Source organism: Notamacropus eugenii, chromosome 3 (assembly GCF_028372415.1).
Source record: "Notamacropus eugenii isolate mMacEug1 chromosome 3, mMacEug1.pri_v2, whole genome shotgun sequence".
NCBI classification, from domain to species: domain Eukaryota; kingdom Metazoa; phylum Chordata; class Mammalia; order Diprotodontia; family Macropodidae; genus Notamacropus; species Notamacropus eugenii.
This window is the reverse complement of record NC_092874.1, coordinates 30,734,192-30,753,598: the sequence shown is the minus strand read 5'-3', so window position 1 is coordinate 30,753,598 and position 19,407 is coordinate 30,734,192. Positions and strand designations below refer to the sequence as shown.

The following is a 19,407-nucleotide window of genomic DNA, read 5'->3' as shown; positions in this document are numbered from 1 at the left end:
TTCACAGTAAACCAGATTGCTCGGCACAGGGCAGGGGTGAAGGCAAGGGGGGACGGGCGGAAGAGGGAGGGTTCCATCAGTTTGTTGATTTATCTCTGATAGCCTTAGAAGGCAGTCTACTTGAGATCAAGCTTGGAATAATTCTTCTAGGTACCACCATACATTCTCATGTTCTCTTGGCAAGACTTCGCAAGTCCACCCTGAAATAAAAGCTTTCCAATGGGCATCCTTCAGTGATTTTTAATGAGTGTCAATGAAATGTAGTATATGAATAGAATTTACATTTATCAAACTGGTTTCCATGAACTGCCACTAGTACATAGTCATACTGTAAACTACAAATTTTATTTGGGATCTGAAATCAAGTTAATTGTTTGCTAAGGTCTGAACAGGACCAAGTATCCACTCTATGATGCTCAGATTCCATGTCCTTCTTAATTTCATTGTAAAGGACTATCCTGAGTAAAAGGGAATATTTTCTGCTAAGAGTAAATAATAAAATAATATATTCTTTTCTTCACAGGACTATTTTCTACATGCTTAGTTAGATGTATGTAACAAAGATGAATTTGTAATAATAACCAGTGAAATTTATATAGTACCTTAAGATTTATAAAGCACTTTTCATATATTATCTCATTTGATCCTCATGACAACCCTGCGGGATAGGTTATTATTATCCTACTAATATCCGATCATTATCTCCATCTCAAGGATGAGGAAACTGAGATTTCAAAATGAAGTGATTTGTCCAAAGTACTAACTAGAAATGTCAGAGCTGTGTTTAGAATCCTATGTCTCTGCAAGGTATGGGACTAGGCTCCCTGATTTTTAACATCCCTTTTGGAAATTAAAAAATATTTTATATTCCTAATGGATTTAGACCTTTTCAACTTAAATGGCTTTAGTGGCAGTGAAATTAACAAGAATGTCTTATTTTCCACCCCAGCTTCCACAGTGCCCTATCAATCTTTATTCTCTTGCTTTCAGGAACTCTGGTGATATCACTTTTCCTTAGGGAATGAAAATGTTAATTACTTTTAGTAAGGAAGGGAGCCAAATGAATTATAACTTAGCAGGTTCTCCGAGAATAGTGGTTCCAGGTTATTTAGAAAAAAAATTCTCAGCAAGTGATAATGACCATGAGCCACATTTATCTAGGGAATTTGCCGGTGGAAAGAAGGAATGCCTTCCTTCATGGTCTTTACAAGTCATCCCCACAACATTGTCACTTTAAGTAACAGGAAGGAACATCTTCCCGATGATGAGAAATTGAGCAGGAATTTGCTTTATTGAAATGTCTTGCATGTACGTAGAGATCTCCAGTTTTAGGAGACTCTCTGGTTCTTTGGTTCTATTTGATATTTCTGAAATCTCCTCCCTGCAAGTGCTTTTGCAACCTCCATGGACTTCCTCTTCCTCTCTTTCTCTTAGGATTCCCCTTCAGAACTCCACTCAAACACACCTTTCCTCAGGAAACCTTTCTTGATTTCTTGGATGTTAGTATTTTGTCCCTTCTCATTAAATCCCGTATATCCAATGTCCATGTTTCCAACTCAAATCAACATGCATTTATTAAGTGCTTTCGATGATCCAAGCACTAAGCCATAGGTGTTGGATACTGCCAGTGGAATGTAAGCTCTCTAAGGGCAGGAATCATTTTTTTCTTTTGGTTTTGGTTTTATATCTTCAGTGCCTTCATGTATAACAGGCAGGTGATAAATGTGCATTGGATTGAACTGGATAGGCACTGTGGTATAATGGGGAGATCACATATTAAATATTCACATTAATTCTATATTAAATATTAATTGAATATTAATTAATTGAATATTAGTTAAATATTCACATAATCCCTTTTGGAAATTAAAAAATATTTTACTTAGCCAGTTGATTTGGACCTGGATTTGGACTTAGAGTCCTTGTGTTTGAAGCCCAGCTCTTCCATTTACTGGGTCCAGTGACCTTGGGCAAGTCACTTCCTTTTTGTGAGTCTCTAGTTTCCTTCTCTGTAAAATGAGAAGCTTTTACTTAACCTTTCAGGTCCCTGGCTCTAAACCTTAAAATGATACTGTACTAAAGCCTGCCACACTACTGTAGATAATACTTTCAACTTATTACCTAAATATTTTTGCTTCTTTATCCTCGTACTTAATAATCTAATGAAAGAATATTCACTGATGTTGGAAATTCATGACCTGGGAGGTTTCGGTTGTCTTCAAGGCATCAATTTTACTTGTTTACAGAACATAAAGAGAAACTTTAAATGCGAAAAGCATTAACATGCAGCTACTTGTGATTAGACTATTCTGGTGAAAATGAAATACATTATCTCTGCTATCTTTTAGACTCCCAAGACACTTTAAAATAATGAAAACGCCTAAAATAATATCAAAGTAATTTTAGTAATGGCAAATAAAATCATAATATTGCAAGAACACCCCAGAAGAGAGAAGTCTCTTTTTCTCTGCTTTTTTGGGATATTGCTATTAATTTAAAATAACAAAGCTAGGCTATTAACTAACATGTGTATAACACCTGCTTTGGGATATCCAGCTCTCTCCTATTATGAGAAGATTCTGGCTCATTTCCTGGCCTCCTCCAACCTATCCCAGGCACAGCTGATATTGAAATCTCCCTAAAGCTCAGTTCTGCCTTACTCTATGTCTTAAAAACGTTCAGTGGTTTTACAGTAAAATGGAAAATGCTTCTTCAGTGAAAACTTTTAAGGCCCTCTAACCTAGGGGTAATTTGGTTGGCTCCAAGTTACCTTTCTAGCCTTATTTCACCTTGATCTGCTTTCTGCACTTTATTCTCTGGCCAAAGTAGCTGAAGCTGCCAGGTAGCCCAGGGGATGGAGGGAGTATTGAGGAATCTGAAAGGCCTAAGTTTAAACTGCTCCTCTGGCATTTATTAGCTGTGTCACCCTAGCAAGTCTCTACTTAACCTCTGTCTGCCTCAGTTTTTTCATCTGTAAAATGGGCACAATAACAGTGCCTACCTCCCAAAGTTGTTGCAAGGATCAAATGAGATCATTTTTGTAAAGTGCTTAATGCAGTGCCAGACACAAAGTAGGGGCTCAATAAATATTTGCTCCTTTTTCCTTCCAAAACAGAAATTTCTGAAGCTTTAGTGAGTCATAGACAAAGGGCTGTGTAGTAGAAAGTGCAGCACATTTGGACTCCCAGCATCACCAAGTCTGAGAGTTGGAAGGTACTCCAGTAGCCAATGAAATCCAGTGTAATCCTGAGATGATTCCCTTTATCCTCAACTGCTGGTTCTCTAGCCTCTGATCAAAGACCTCCAAGGAGAAGGAACCCACCACCTCCCCAGACAGCACATTTCACTTGGCTTGGGTTTTTATGGTTGGGAAGTGTTTCCTGAGAGAGAACCTAAACTCATTTTTCCACTTTCATAAATTCCTCCTCTGTATTATTCCCTCTGGGGCTCAAGTGAACAAAGCTAAACCATCCTCTTCACAGCAGCCCTTCAAATACTTGAACACAGCTATGACATCCCACTCAGAGTCCTTTCTTCTCCAGGGGAAAAATCTCCAGTGCCTTCAGCTGGTCTTCATATGGACTCAAGACCTTTTACCAGTCTAGTTGCCCTTTCTGCACACTAGCCAGCTTCTCAAGGTCCTTCTTAAATGTGGCATAGGAACTGAGCACAATACTCCACATGAAACAGAACAAGAGTGGAATATCTAGGGAACATCACCTTACTTCTGGAAGCTATGCCTTTCACTGAAGCCCCAGATTGCCTTAGTGTTTGGGACTGCCACCTCAAGCTACTAGCTCATGTTGAACTTAGAGTCCACTGTGATCCCCAGATCTTTTTCAAATTGTTGTCTAAGCATTCTTCCCTGTCCTCTACTTATGAGGTTGATTTTTTTAACCCACATGTAAGATTTTATATCTATCCCTACTGAAATTCATTTTATTAAATTCAGCCCAATGCTCTAGCCTATTTGAGATCTTTTTAGATCTTGACTCTATATATTAATTATCCCACTCAGCTTTGTGTCATTTACAAATCTGATGAGCATTCTATCTGTGCCTTTGTTGTTGACAAAAAAAATTTGAATGGCATATGGAAAAGCAGATCCCTGGAGCACTAGGAGACCTCCTGTAATGTTGATATTGAGTCATTAATGATCATTATATGCGTCCAGTCAAACAACCAAATTTGAACCCATCTAGTATTACCTGGAACAGCTAGGTGGCAAAGTGGATAGACTGCTGGGCCTGGAATCAGGAAGATTCATTTTCCTGAGATCAGATTCAGCCTCAGACATTTACTGGCTATGTGATCCTGGGCAAGTCCTGTTGGCCTCAGTTTCCTCATCTGTAAAATGAGCTAGCAAAAGAAATGGCAAACCACTCCAGTATCTCAGCCAAGAAAACCCACTGAAACAATGACAAGAAACAATTGCGTGGTCATCTAGTCCATATTTTTCCATCTCCTCTACAAGAACAGAATGAGATCCTTTATCAAATGTTTCACCAAAATCTAGGTAAATTATATCCAGAGCATTCCCCTCATCTCCCAGTTTAGTAAACCTGTCCAAAAAGGAAATGAGGTTAGTCTGGCGTGACTCGTTCTCAACAAAGCCAGGCGGGCCCTTTAGAATCACTGCTTCCCTTTCCAGATGTCACCAGTCATCTTTCTCCAGCAATCAGTCCTGGAGTGTTCCCAGGAATTGAAGTCAAGTTCACTGCCCCAGATTTTGCAGATTCTTCTCTTAATCAAAGGACTAGAGTTTGAATTTCAGCTCTACCACATATCCTTATGTGACCTTCATCAAGATGTTTCATCTCTCTGACTCTCGATTTCCTCATAGGCAAAGTTGTTAGCAAAGGAATTGGAATTGATGACTTCTCTAAGGTCCCATCCAGTCTACAGTCATTCCCCTCTGTAGGCTCACCCAGGCATAGATAATGTAAACAAAGGAATATATGCCTGCAATGGCTTCCTCTCTACCTTGGCTTTTCACGATCCTTATCCATCAAGGCTCAATTCAGATGCCATCTTTTTTTTCATAATAAGTTGGGTGCTTTATTCAACCAGTTAGACAACACAATGGGTGATGAAAAATTGAGTTCGTAGCCTGCCTAGCTGGGTGACTCTAGGCAAACCACTTCACCTGTCTCATGGGAGCTTCCTTATCTATAAAACCTCGGTTAATAATAACCGCTGCTTCACTCATTTGTTATGATGACCAAACAAGGGAATACGTGGGAGGCATGGTGAAGGCCTTCAAGGACAATATAAATGTTAGCTGCTAGTAGCTTCTGTTCGAAGCTTCCCCTGTTCTCTCTGGCTAATAGTTTTTCTCCCTCTTGAAATATTCTTAGTGCAATTTTCTGGAACTTTTCTTTATCCCCTTCCCTCCCTATCTTTTATTTACACTTAATTGGGTAAATGCTATTTCTCTACCAATGGAATGCAAACACCTCAAGAGCAGGGAGATTTTCTTTTTGTTTTTAATATCTTAATTTCCCCTGTGTCTAGCTTAGTACCTGCCTCATAGTTGGTATGAGCCCGTGCTTGATTGATGGATTCCGTACAAGAATCATACGAGACATTTTTCAAACATTTTGCTAAAGTCTAGATGCTCCCCTTTATGACACACAGCCATTCTTCAGTCTCTGGTCTGTTCTTGTGCTAAGGAGAAGTCCTCTAGAAAGGATCCTCAAGGCTCCAACTTTTTAATCCAGCTGCTACCTATAACTAACTTTCTGTCCTTAATACATTCTGTGTTCTAAGGAATTTCCTGCTGTCCTACATCCCCAGAGTCACTCCTATCCTCTGAAGGGGCCCAATGCACAGATTTTTTTTATCTGTTTGAGCTGGAGGCCACCTAGGGACCACCCCTACCCCCCCTATATCCACACTTTCATACCCACATCCATCCTCTCTCTCTCTCTCTCACACACACACACACACACACACACACACACACACACACACTCTTTCTCTCTTTCTCTCTCTCTCTATCTCTCTCTCTCTCTCTCTCTCTCTCTCTCTCTCTCTTCCCCACCCCCACCCCCTCCCTGCCATTCCCAACCCCTGGATGGTTTTAATTAAAAATGGAATGTCCTTTTACGACAAGGCCAGGGGGAATTCCTATTCTCAGCCTCCTCCACTCTGGCAGGATCCTGGCTGGATCATGGCATGCCATTCTCCCCTTCTTTCTTGTCTGCCCTCTGCCCCTTTCTTTTCTCCTCCTTCTAAGTTCCCTAGGAGAAGTGGGTACAGTGGAATCTACTCTTGCTCCCCACAAAGGAATAGGAGCGTGAAGTGTGGTCAGTCTCTGATCAACGTTTCATTCTGCGGTAGCACTCAGATGAGTGTTAGCCCTTCAGGGTGGGCCTGTGCTGGCTATCACCATCAGGCCGGACCTCCGTAATGCCAGCTACTTGTTTGGCACATCGTTAGCAGTTAATATAGTGAATAAAATACTTGTTGATTAACTTATATAGTTCTTGGCACACAGATCATCACAGGATTATGGACTAGGAGCTGGAATAGATCTTAGAGGTCATCTCCTCCAGCCCTCTAATTTTACAGGTGAAGAAACTGAGGCAGAAAAAAGTTAAGTGGGTGATCCAAAGTCACACAGATAATAATGGGCACTGCAAAGATTTATAGACAGGGCTCCAGATTTCAAACTTAATGACTTTACCACTGTACCAAAATATCTGGATAAAGATTTTGGGTCTGTTGAGGAACAGGACTCGGAAGGATCCTGTTCCCTTGAGAATGGTCCAGGTCACAGGTGATTCTCTCGGAAAAGGAATAACAGCTGTTTAGCTTTTCATTCCCCTCCTGCCCTACCCCTGCCTTTTTCTTTTTAACCAGCCCAGTGATTTCATTGCGGTGCAGAGGTACAGGTCAGGAGACTTGCTGTACCACTGCAGAAATAACAAGAATGATGATGGAGATAATTCTAGTAATAATAACTTCATAACAACTCTAGGAGGTAGGTGCTATTGTTATCCCAATTTTACACAGGAAGAAACTGAGGCACACAGTAGTTAAATGGCTTTCCTAGGGTCCCATAACTAGCAAGTGTCTGGGTCAGGATTGGAACTCCAAGCTCATCATTCAATCCACTGACCCACCAGTTGTCGGGGGGGGGGGGGGGGGGGGGGGGGGGGGGGGGGGGGGGAACATTGAGAAGTTAAGTTGTAACAGCTGACACTGCAGTACTTTAAGGTTTGCTAAAGCACTTTATAATGGATCCTTACAACAGCCCTGTGAGGGAGACACCTTTGTGCCCCCCCGTTTTTAACAAACGGGGAAACTGAGATGAGAAGTTAAGTCACTTGCCCAGGGTCACAAAACAAGTAAGGTCTTCCTGTTTCTGAGACTGCCTCTCTACCCACAATGCCTTTAACAATCCCTTTCTTTCCACTCTCAGTTTTTGATTCCCTTACTCATTTAAGGGATCCCAGATTCTAGCGCTGGTGTAAGAAAGGACTTTACAAATCAAGTTTAATCTGCTCATTTTACAGATGAGGACTACGTGGCAGGGCTGGGACATAAACCCAGGTCTCTGACCTCCCAGCTGAGGGGCTTTTCTCCTCTACCACCTCACTTAATAGCAAGCCTTTCAGAGAAACCAGCCAAGAGTAACCCACATTGTTTGCTGAGGTCTCATTAGTATTGGGAAAGGTAGGTAACCACTGTGATGGATTTTTTTCATTTCCATAGAAGCTGAGTGTACCCATGAAAATGAATTAACACACACTTCTACCTCAGTTCAGAAGAGTGATTTCCTGAGAGAAATGTGCTGATTCTCTGCAAAGCCTCCCAAGAGTCTTTGTCTCATATCTCATACACCTCCTTCACCTATTAGAATAGGTCTAATCCCGCCTTTCCAACAGCCCTGACCCTCAGCTTCTTCTAAGAAGCTTACTGAGCACCCTGCATTTTGGTGGCAGCATCTTACTAACCACAGGCCTTGAGGAGACTTCCCCTGTTACTATACCCACTGAACCTCACAGCATAAACCAACAGGTGGAGGGAACCTCCCTCAAATATCTATCTCCCTAAAAGACAGAGTGCCCCAGGCTAACGATCATGATCCCCAATCCTTAAATGCTAACTCTTCTCATGAAAGATGTCATGGATGGTCAATGAGCTTTGCCCAGAATTTGACTGGAAGAAAGCAGGTTGGATTGACTTTGGCCCTTGTAATGGCTCCAAGCTGAGGAGAAGATAAGGGGAAAGTAGTCAGTGGAATTCACAAATCTTAACTGGCATAGGAGCGTATGTTGTGAGCTATTAGTTTAAAAAGACAAATCAGTAGATCTTTAGGAAACCTACAGATCTGAGGAGTCCTTTGGTGTGCTACCTTGAGGGCCTGAGAAACTAAAGGAGCTAAAAATATACAGGACAGCATAGAGACCTTTGGATGTGTCCACAATAAGCACTGTAACACTTTCCTGAGAAAAGGGAAGCTGATGGCTATAGAGAGAGGCAAAAGATCTTGAGTAAGTGATACCACTCCTAGACTCATGCATGCCCCAAAGAGATTGGAAAAGAGAGGAAAAGGACTCCTATGTACCAAATTCTTCGAAGCAATTCTGTTTATAGAGGCAAAGAGCCAGAGACTAAGAGGGTGCCTTTCAGTTGGGAAATGGCTGAGCAAGTTAAGCTATTTGAATGGAATACAATCCTATTGTGCTATAGAGAAACCTGCATGAATTGATTCAGAGACTTGTATAAAACAATGCAGAGTGAAGCAAGCAGAGCCCGGAGAGCTAAGACAAGGGAAGGCCAGTTACCCAAAGGGGACTCAAGATGTAAAGTAAGATGGATATTTCTGGACATGGCCAAAGTGAGAATTTCTTTTTCTTGACTCCAAATATATGTTACAAGGGTTTGGGTTTGGTTTGTTTTTTCCAGTGGGAGCCTGGTAAGGGGGAGGAAATGTAAGCAGGGTCTAGTTCATGCCCAAATGTCATCAGTTTGCTCAGCCAATGCAAATCTCTGTGTGGAGGTTCCAGGAGCCTACTTGTAGGGGAGTCCTCTTAGCCCGTGGTGACTGGTAGGAAATCAGGTATAAAAGGGCAAGCTATGAACTTAGTGGGACAAATGAGCCAAGTTTTGAGCCTCCTCTTCCCAGAGACCAATGGGGTGTAGAGGAGAGTATGCTGAATAAGTCCTTCTCCACTTCCATTGGCCTTTGTTTAGAAGATCACTCTACTCCATAGATCGTGGCTGCAAAACCTGGCTCAGAACTCTGGGATACCAAAGCTCCTTCCAGACCTGGAATACCAGGATGCTGAGGTGGCCTCTGGACCTTTCCTTCATTGCAAGCAAAAAAAGTGGCCAAGGACTGAAGTCCCTTTCTCAGTGGCCACAAGGCTTCTTCATGGTCCCCCATTCCAGGATAATCTCTCACCAGATGCCATCATGGATAAAGGAGTGAGTCACACCACCAGCTGAAAAGACTGAGGCAAGAAAGATGGTGAGAGCCCAAATCCTTTCCCTGCGTAGAAGGGCTTTTCCCCAGGATAAAGTTGTCTAGAATGACTTTACAGGTCCCTTGGGAAGTAGGGGATTGCCATGAGGGTAGGTTGCTGGATCCTCTAGTTCCCCCAAGTTCCTTGATCCAAAACAAGGATCCCCACTCCATCTCAGTAACAAGTTTGGAGGATTATTTATGTCCTCGGGAAAAACGGCCCAACAAAAGGGAGAACTGCTTGCTTCTCTAGAAAGCCCAAGTTCTTTCCCTTTGACAAGGACCACCTGGGATGGATTTATAAATCTGGAGGACTGTCAAGGTTCCTGGGGAAATCAGAAGCCCACAAGAAAGGAGGTTTTCTTGACTATGTATGAGCTCAAGTATGAGTCCTTCCTGTTTTCCTTATCATGTGCAACAATGCCTTGTTAGCATTAGTGCTTTCAAGGGAACTGAGGACATTTAAACAGCTGTCCTAAAAGAGTCAAGGTCAGATGCTCTCAGGGAAAGGATCGAGATCAGCCAGGAGAACACCATCAGTTGGAGAGGTTTGTGTGAGTTCATAGCTTCAATTCACTTGTAGCATCAACATGAAGTCACTCAATGTGCCTCAGCCTCGATTTTCTGAAGCATTAGACTAGACACTCTCCAAAGTCCCTTCTAGCTCTACCATACATTCTATGTCTCTTAATAGACTTGCCATTCAGTTTCTCTCCATGATCAAAGGCTGGTAATGAAATGTCTTGGGGAAACTAGGTGGCTCTATTGTGTATACAGTGCAGGGTCTGGAGACAGAAAGATTTCTCTTCCTGAGTTCAAATCTGGTCACAGACACTTGCTAGCTGGGTGACCCTGGGTAAGTCACTTTACTCTGTTTGCCTCAGTTCCTCATCTGTAAAATGAACTGGAAAAGAAAATGGCAAACACTCCAGTATTTTTGCCAAGAAAACCCTAAATGGGGTCACATCAGACATGACTAAAACAAATGAACAACAAAAAATTAAATGTCTTAGGTACTGCATGTGGGGGAGGAGGGTGTATGATGTTGTGTTTAAACCCAAGACCATCCTCTTCCATCCAGCACATTTCATTTTCTGGCAAGTGGTCCCAGTATTAAGGACAATGGCTCACTGTGAGCGCTGAGTTATCTGAGTGCAATTTTTGCATTTGTCCTGTATTCAGACCCTAGCTCAGTTTTCATTCTCTTTCCTCCACCTGTCCACATCCAGCTCACCCCAATATAGCCTCTAAGTTTTATAATTACCAAGGAGTACAGAGACAGTTTAGTTGAAGCATACATAATTAGTGCATTTGACTATGTGATAACCTGGCTGGAAAGTCTCCTTGACACTAGTGAATAACCAAGTTTTTCCCTTCACTGGGAACTGGAATTTAGACCATTAACCTAGACCTAAAATTCTTACTTCCAACAACAGCATAAATTATGTTCAGGAAAGATTGCAAAATGAGAAAACTCCAAGTTGCCTCATCTCCTAGTAATTAGGAAGGACATGGTACTTCCTATAAATAGCACTTAGCACAGAGAGTACATTCAATTTCCAGTAATTCATTTGTTAAGGCCATGGGTCTCAGGGAAATTGGTGGTGTTCAGACAGAACCCAGCCACTTAGCTCTGGTGGTCTCACTCCCCTAAAGTCACTTATTAGTTTGCCAGATCATTTATCAGGCCTTGTCTCATGCATAGTCAATGAAAATCTTCCATTTCTTAGAGTGAAATATATCCTTCCAACTTACCTGATTGAGCAAAATAATTTGGCAGCAAAATTAGCTGGACACAAAGACAGAACTATGTTCTAGAAATCATTAGGGGGCAAAAATCTCATCCTGAATAGATTCCTTAACAGCCTCAAAAAACCCTCCACAAACTAATACCCAGCTACCTTTCTAGCTGGATTTCATATTATTCGCCCTCACAAAACCCATGTTCCAGCTAAACTGGACTATTAACTACTATCTGCATTTCCCACTTCCATGCCTTTACACAGCCTGCCCCAAGGCCTGGGGCACATTCCCTCCTCCACCTCTCTCTGCCTTTTAGAATTCCCAGTTTCTCTCAAGGCTCAGTTTAAGTGCTACATTTTATAGAAAACTTTTCTTCATATTCTTCTCAATTATTCTCTTCCAAGTACGGTGTGTTTACTTATCTACAGTGTCTGGTACATAGTAGGTGTTTAGTAAATGCCAGCTGGCTGATCATACCTAAGTGTGTACTATCTGCCTCCTCCACCCTGAAGCCATCTGCTTCCCCTTCCTTTGAAAACTGTTACAACCCTTACAACAGTCCAGAGCCTCTCTGGTTCATGGATTTTAGGATCTTTTTGTTCTCCAGTCAATCAATAAATATTTACTAATATTTATTAATTTATTAATATTTATTAAGCCCCTACTATGTGCCAGGCACTACTGTGTGCCAGGCATTACTATGTGCCAAGTATTCCGGATCCAAGATGGTTGTTGCTCATCCTTCATTCTCGAGGAAGGTCATGACATCAGGGAGGTGATGCCATGACAGGCAAGTAAATTGGATTGAAGTGAGGCAGGGCTGTGCAAAGTTGCCAGCCTCACTTTCTCCTCCGGAGCCATCTGGATCCAGCAGCCAGATATAGATCAGGATGACTGGAGATGGCCCCGGATGGGAATACAGAGAAAGGCAAAAGACAGTCCCTGCCTCAAGGAGTTCGCAATCTAATGGCAGAGACAACACGGGAACTCCTATTGGAATATGGCAAGAATCTATTTTTAAAGCATCAATACAACACATGCAAAAAGAACAAGGGATTAAGAGATAGAAGAGCTGGCTTCTACTGTCCCAAGTCTCTTTCCCTCTTGAGCTTCTTTGTTTCTGAATTTCCTTACAGATCTAAAATCACTGAGCAAGACCAATCAAATATATGTGGTACAAGGAATGGACACATAAGGACAGAGGCTCCTATCTTTAAAAGGAAGAAGGGACGATTGAGACATTTGTCTATTTCAGCTCCAAAATTCCATTTTATGATTTCCTTCAAACCTTCTGCTAACCACCCCAGATATACTTTTTGTACGCTTTTTGTACATCAAGTTAAATGTTTTTCACTGATTCGACTTACTGACTTAAGAAGTCATTTTTTCAATGTTCCCCTCTCTGTATGTCCCTTATATTGAATGATTTCAAACATCTGTATTCATTGTAAAGTCTTAGGGGGCAGGAAGTGTGTCTCTTTAATTCACTTTTTAATTCAGTTGAAGAATATCAATATATAATTAAGGCTAAATGATGTTGGAAGAAATTACAGGGATAGTAAAGGTTCACGGAAGACAAGGAGCCCAACGGATAGAGTCCTAGAATTGAAATCCTGACCTAGGTTCGAATCCTGCCTCAAATACCAGCTCTATGATTCTGGTCTGTGCCTCATTGACAACCTCTCTGTGCCTCAGTTTCTCTTAAAAATGAAACTGACTTCATTGGCCTTTAAACTCCCTGCCAATTCTAAAGCTATGATTCTATGACTAGAAGTCAGGGAATTTGGGAAAAGCTTCATGAAAGAGGTGAGATAGAGAAGACTTGGAGAGATGGACAGAGGGGTGTGCTGGAGCAAACACCCCAGAAGGAATTAGCATATATACATGTATACCTGTATACAAGAGATGGTGAAGAGATAAGCCTAGAACAAAAGAGCTGGAAGGGAAGGAAAGACCAAGTTATGGAAGGTGTTCAAAATCAAGCAGAGTTTAGACTTGATGTAGGAAGCAATGGGAGTTACTGTAGATTCATGAATGGGGACAGCTGCACCAGAGATCAATTTGTTGGCATAATTCAGGATAAATTGGTCAGGGGGAGAGACTGTATAAGCAAGAGTCTATTAGGAGGTCCTTTTGAGCAATCCGAACATGAGACAATAACCTGACAAGGAATGTGTTGCCTGTGGGAGTAGAGAGGAAAGATTGGATCTGAGGAGACGTTTCACAGGGAACGTGGATGAGACTTGGGACCGATTTTATAAAGGGGAAGGGCAGAGCGAAAGGAGCAGCAAAGATCACTCCAACCCTCTCACCTGGGAGGTCAAACTAAGGATGGAGATGATGAAAATGAAAAGTAAGAAAGGAAGCTGATGAAATGGACATTGAGAAAGAGTGTAACATGGTCTTTATGGCAAGGAACGAACAGATAAAGCACTTACTAAGCCAAGGGTACAGTAAGGACCCCAGAGATCAGTTCATCCAACTCGCTCGCTTCAGAGACAAGGAAACTGAGGTTTAGAGGGGTTAATTAGCTTGCCCATGGTCACATGGCTAGTAAGTGGCCAATCTGAGACTGAACCCAGGTCCCCAGATTCCAAATCCTCTATACCATGTCACACCAAGAATGGTGGCACATTGGGCAAGTGGAGATACCTGGTAGAGGCCTGAAAACAGAAGTCAGAGCTAGAGGTTTAGATGGCATCAGCATAGCAACACAAGGGAATCCAGAGAAGAGAGCAGAAGGTCAAGGACAGAGCCCTGGAGAATGCCCATAGAGTAGAAATAAGACTTACTTACTGATTGCATGACCTAGGACAAGTCACTTTACCTATCTGCCCCTCAGTGTTCCCCTCTGTACAGTAGATATGATCATCCTGGGTCCACCAAATCCACAGGTTTGTTTGAGCTCTAGCAATGTGAGTTGATTGATTATTCCTTTCTACCACTCTCCTTCTCTATGCATTCTTCCATGGAAGCTTTCCCATATTTCTTTTTCTTCTTCAGAGCTGACATTTTTAATGATGCAATGGCATCCTAACACATTGACATATCATGATCTGTTCAGCCATTTCCCCAGTTAGGCACAACCGCTGGTTAGACTTCAGATCTAGAGAAGAGCTTGGCAGTCATCTGGTTGAACTCTTTGTTTATATAGATGAGGTGGCAGAGCTAGAGTTTGAGTCTACATCCTCCAACTCTGAATTCAACACTATTTCCAACTACGCCACACTGCCCCTCCTATGGGTAATTTCCAATGTTTTGAGATGACACATTAAATAACTCTGAATATTTGTGTATAGATAAGCCTTTTTCCCCCTTTTCACTCATTTGACGTATTCTCAATAACAAATCACTGGGCCCAAAAGCATGATGGGTTTTTTAACCCTTACTGGTATTTCCTAATAGCCCTTCTTTCCACTCAAGATCTCACTTCTAAGGCTAATGCCAGAATACGTAGGATATTTTGATGGTCATATGATTTCCTCAAGGCTGCTCCCTTCTATGGTGGAGATATCCCAATCTTGTGGTTACCCTTGCCCAGGCCAAGATGGAGGGCTTGGTCCATATCTCTTGGCATTGTACACTAATGGAATATCCAATATCCTCATCCTCACTATGTGACAAATTATTTTACGGGTTTAGTTAGTGAAAATAAGGATCATAATTTTAGAACCTGAGGGAACCTTAAAGGTCAGCTAATCCAAACCCTCCATTTGAGGCTTGGGAAATGAAATGATTTACCTAGAAACACAGCGGCAGAGCTGGGATCTGAAGTCGATTCATATGACTTCAAATCCAGCGTTCCTTCCATGGCACTGGGCCTCATCCAACCAATCCGTGAATCAATCAATGAGCATTTTTTCATCACCTACTATGTGCCAGACTCTGTGCTAAGAGGTGAAGATATAAAAACAAAATCAAGAAACCATCCCTACTCTTCAGCTCTAAAAATTATCAGTTTAGCCTGTCCCAGAGTTTGAATGTTATGATGACTAATTTCTAATTTATACTGTTGAAACACAACTTCACTTAAATTAATTATAAGGCCAAATGTTTATCTCTTATGTGGAAGCAACTCAAACCAAATTGTCTGGGAAACGTCAAATGATAGGGGGAGAGTTTTTTCATGGATGGCTGCCCAGCCTGGCCTTCTGGATTACTGTGCAGAAAAAAAATAAATCCATTTCCAAGATGGAGCTAACAATTTCTGCTTAGGTTGGAATAACTTAAGTGTCAAAAGTATTCCAGAAAGCCCCAAATGGGTCATCATGGACACTACTATGTTTGGCAGCTAGGTGACACCATGGTGCATACAGTACCCAGACTAGAGTCAGGAAAACTCATCTTCTTGAGTTCAAATCCAGCCTCAGACACTTACTAGCTGTGTGACCCTGTGTCACCCTGTTGGCCTCAGTTTTCTCACCTGTAAAATGAGCTGAAGAAAGAAATGGCAAACCACTACAGTATTTTTGCCAAGAATAACCCAGATGGGGTCATGAAGAATTGGATACAACTGAAAAAATGACTGGATAAAAACAATAATAATGCTGTATTTGGAGAGCAAGGTCAGGAGGACCCAATGAAGAACAAGTCAAACAAAACCCCTGATTACCAGTGAAGACCCGCCCTTCCCACTCATCCCACCCCCTTTTTCTTTCCTCCACTGAGAAAGAAGCCCCTTTCCCCAACAGCACCAGCCACAGCTAGCATCAGAAGCTCTCCAGAGCCTTATCCTCCTAGAGAAAGAGACTCTTTTACCCCCCCAAGCTCTATTCTTGTCTTTATAAGACTTCTCCCCTTTGTGGACTCTGCTTAATAAAAAAGGCTGTGGAAATATAAGGTAAACATTAAAGATCAATCATAAGGGACTCAATGAGGTCAAATTGTTTATTTCATTTTTGTGAAAATATTAGCAGTCCTCTTCTGATTTTCATCATTATTTGGGTAGTTTGAAACAAAAGCGTGGGCTAAGCCAAGTATGATGGGGTGATTCTAAAGAAAAAAACTGTAGGGAGAGATAAAAAGGAGTAATTATCTCATACAAATGGGGCATAAAAGGAAAAATTGATACTGAAGATGCTAGTGGGGAGGAAGGCAGGTAGTGCTAGAATCTTACTCTCACTGGGGATGGGTTAAAGAGGAAAATATATATGTGTGCATGTATGTATGTGTATGTATATATGCATATATGTCTATATGCATATGTATGTAGAAGTTTTCTACATTCTGAAAGAAATAAGAGAGCAAGGGGATAAGCTGGGGGGAGAGGATAAGGGAGGGACTCTTAGAAGGATGGGTAAGTTAAGGAATAGGAGTGCAAGGTAGCAGGTAGAAGTAAAGCAGAGAAGTGAGGAAGGATAGGGTAAATAGGGTGAGAAGGACAGTGAGGAAAAATAGGAAGACGGAAAATACGTAATAAGTAATTGTAGCTCAAAATGTGAATGGAATGAATTTATCCCTAAAACAGAAATGGCTAGCGGATTAAAAATTTGAATTCAACAATATGTTGCTTTCAGGAAATTAATAAAAGTGAGAGATACACACAAAGATAAAGAAAAGGTCAGGAGCAGAATTTGTAAAAAAAAAAAAAAAAAGCAGGGATATTAATCACGATCTCTGACAAAGTTAAAATAGATTTAATCAAAAGTGAAAAAATAAAGAAACTACATTATGTCAACGATATTATTCAATATTGTTTTAGGCCAAGAACAGAAGGAATACAAAAAACTGGGGGAGGGACCTTCATAGACAATCCCTCACATAGGATGTGACTGGGTTGGAATATTGATGTGATTTTGCTGTGGTGTAGGAAATGATGAGCTGGTTGATTTGGAAAAACATGGAAAGACTTGGACTTGTGAAGGAAGATGCTATCCACCTTCAGAGAAACTGATGACAGGAGGAAATAAGCATAATACAGTCGGACATATATGTGTATGAGTATATATGTACATATATGTATGTTTATAGATATCTATGTATACATCCATATTAATTAATACCAATTAATTAATAGGTATATATCCATATTAATTAATTAATCCACGATTAATTGTAGCTTTCTTGGAGGGGAGGAAAAATAAAGTAAAATGTGCAGAGCAGAGAAGAAAGGGAAGTCAAGAAAAGCTGGACAGCTTTGAAGACAATGTGTAGCATTTATTATATAGGTTTTCTTAACATGGAAATTTATTGTCTTGTATTGAGGTCTCTCTTATGGTCTGCTGCGTACATGGCAATGTTTTTTTTCTTTTCTCATTTTGTATTTAGGTTTAAATTATTTTTTTTTTAATTACCAAAAAAAGAAAAAGAAAACAGGCCACAGGTCCTGGTAAATTTGCTGGTGCTGCTGAGGAGGACTCAAGGAATGGAAGCCGCTGCACATTCATACCTTTACCCAAGTATTCATTGGATTTCTGCACCTTTGCCACCGAACAAAGGTCCTTTGGGCTAATCAGCTGGCTTGTCCTTCTAAGCAGTAAAATGAGACTAATAACACCTATAAGGAGATAAATATTTATTGGGGCAGGAAGAATGATACCATAGGGTAATGGAAAAAGTGTTAGATTTGGGGTTAGAGGGCGTGAATTCCAATCCAAGTCAGCCATTTACTGCCTCGAGGACCTTGGGCAAACTGGTGTAATCACCCCTCTTATCTTCAGTCTCCACCTTTGACAAAGGATACAGCTGGACTCCGAAGTGTGCTGCCTTAGACTAGCAAGCCAACTGTTAAATTTTCAGTGGGAGCGTTTACAACTCAAAAATCAGCAAAGACTACAAACTGGGATGTGGTTGACTATCTTGTTGATTGTCTAGGCTTCAGAAAGTGATGGAGAAAATGTGAATAACTCAGATTCATCTTAAAAGTATTTCCAGCAGTAGTTTGTTTGTTTTTCCTGAAGAATCAGTAGCTAGACATCTTCCCACCCCCACCCCCATAGATGGCCTTCAATATACTTGCCAGCTCTAAATCTGTGATACAACCCAACCCTCTCTTTTTACAAAGGAGGAAATATCCCAGAGAAGGTAAAACAAAACAATTTGCCCAAACTTATACAGACTGGCATTTAGTGGGTATTTGGTAAATATCTGGAAAATGAATGAATAATGGATGAATATGACATGTTTCTAACTCATATTTGGACAAGGCCCACTATGCTAGGTGCTACTAGAAGTACAACTAATAATGGACATTTCTATGGAGCTTCACAGTTTGTAAAGTCCTTTATATACATTATCTCCTTATAGGTGTAATTAGCCTCATTTTGGATTTAAGTGAGGAAGAGCTGTGCTAAATTACCAGCCTCACTTTCTTCTCTGGAGCCATCTGGGTCCAGTGGCAAAATATATATCAGGATGACTGGAGATGGCCCAGGATGCAGTGGGAGACCTTGGCCTAAGGTCTTTAACAGGTCCAAGTTTGACTGAGGCAGCACCCATTCAGTGATTAAGGCTGAGTAAGAAAAATGTTATGGTCCTCTTCTAGAACTAAGGACAAACAACCACCATGAGTAGAAAATAGGAGCTGCCCTACTGGCAACACAACTGGAACTGGTCAAGTGGGCAACACAGCTCTTCTTTCCTCCCTTCCTTCCTCCCTCCCTCCTCCCTCCCTCCCTTCCTTCCTTTCTTCCTTCCTTCTTTTCTCTCAGGCTACACCCTTACCTTCAAATTTCCAAAGGAAGGTAAATTTTGATAGCTGAAAGCTTTCTTTTTTTCCTCAAGGGCTAAAGCCAAATCACTCTGGTTCTCATAGACTGGGCAACAATAAGTCCCAGGCCAAGCCCCACTTGGTCATTCTTTAGGCCCTGATTGGCTCAGATGAATGTAAATAACAATTGTTTCCACTTTGGTCAGAAACCCAAAGGGTCTTCCCCTTCCAGACTGATTTTTTTTGACTAGGTAAAGAGGCTATTCTCTCCCTCCTTTCTTACCTAGCCTTAATCACTGAATGGGTGCTGCCTCAGTCAAACTGAGATGGCTCCAGGGGAGAAAGTAAGGCTGCTGACTTTGCACAGCCCTCCCTCCCTGAAATCCAATTCCTTTTCCTGTCTTGGCATCACCTCCCTAATGTCAAGGTCCTCTCAGAGAACCAAGGAGAAGCAACAGCAACAGCCCTATGTTACTGATTAGGAAGGCCATAAAGTCAATGAGCTCCAGGCCCTTTGTTTGGTGCTGAAGGTGCAGACATG

General features: G+C 41.4%; 1 long non-coding RNA gene across 1 annotated transcript; it reads left to right on the top strand.

Annotated features, from left to right (window-relative positions):
* The first annotated feature begins 6,876 nt into the window (after positions 1-6,876).
* Positions 6,877-12,687, top strand: LOC140532581 (uncharacterized). Its single transcript, XR_011976586.1, has 4 exons — positions 6,877-6,985; positions 7,521-7,680; positions 9,225-9,481; positions 12,355-12,687. It is a non-coding gene; the product is annotated as an uncharacterized lncRNA (long non-coding RNA).
* The last annotated feature ends 6,720 nt before the right edge of the window (positions 12,688-19,407 follow it).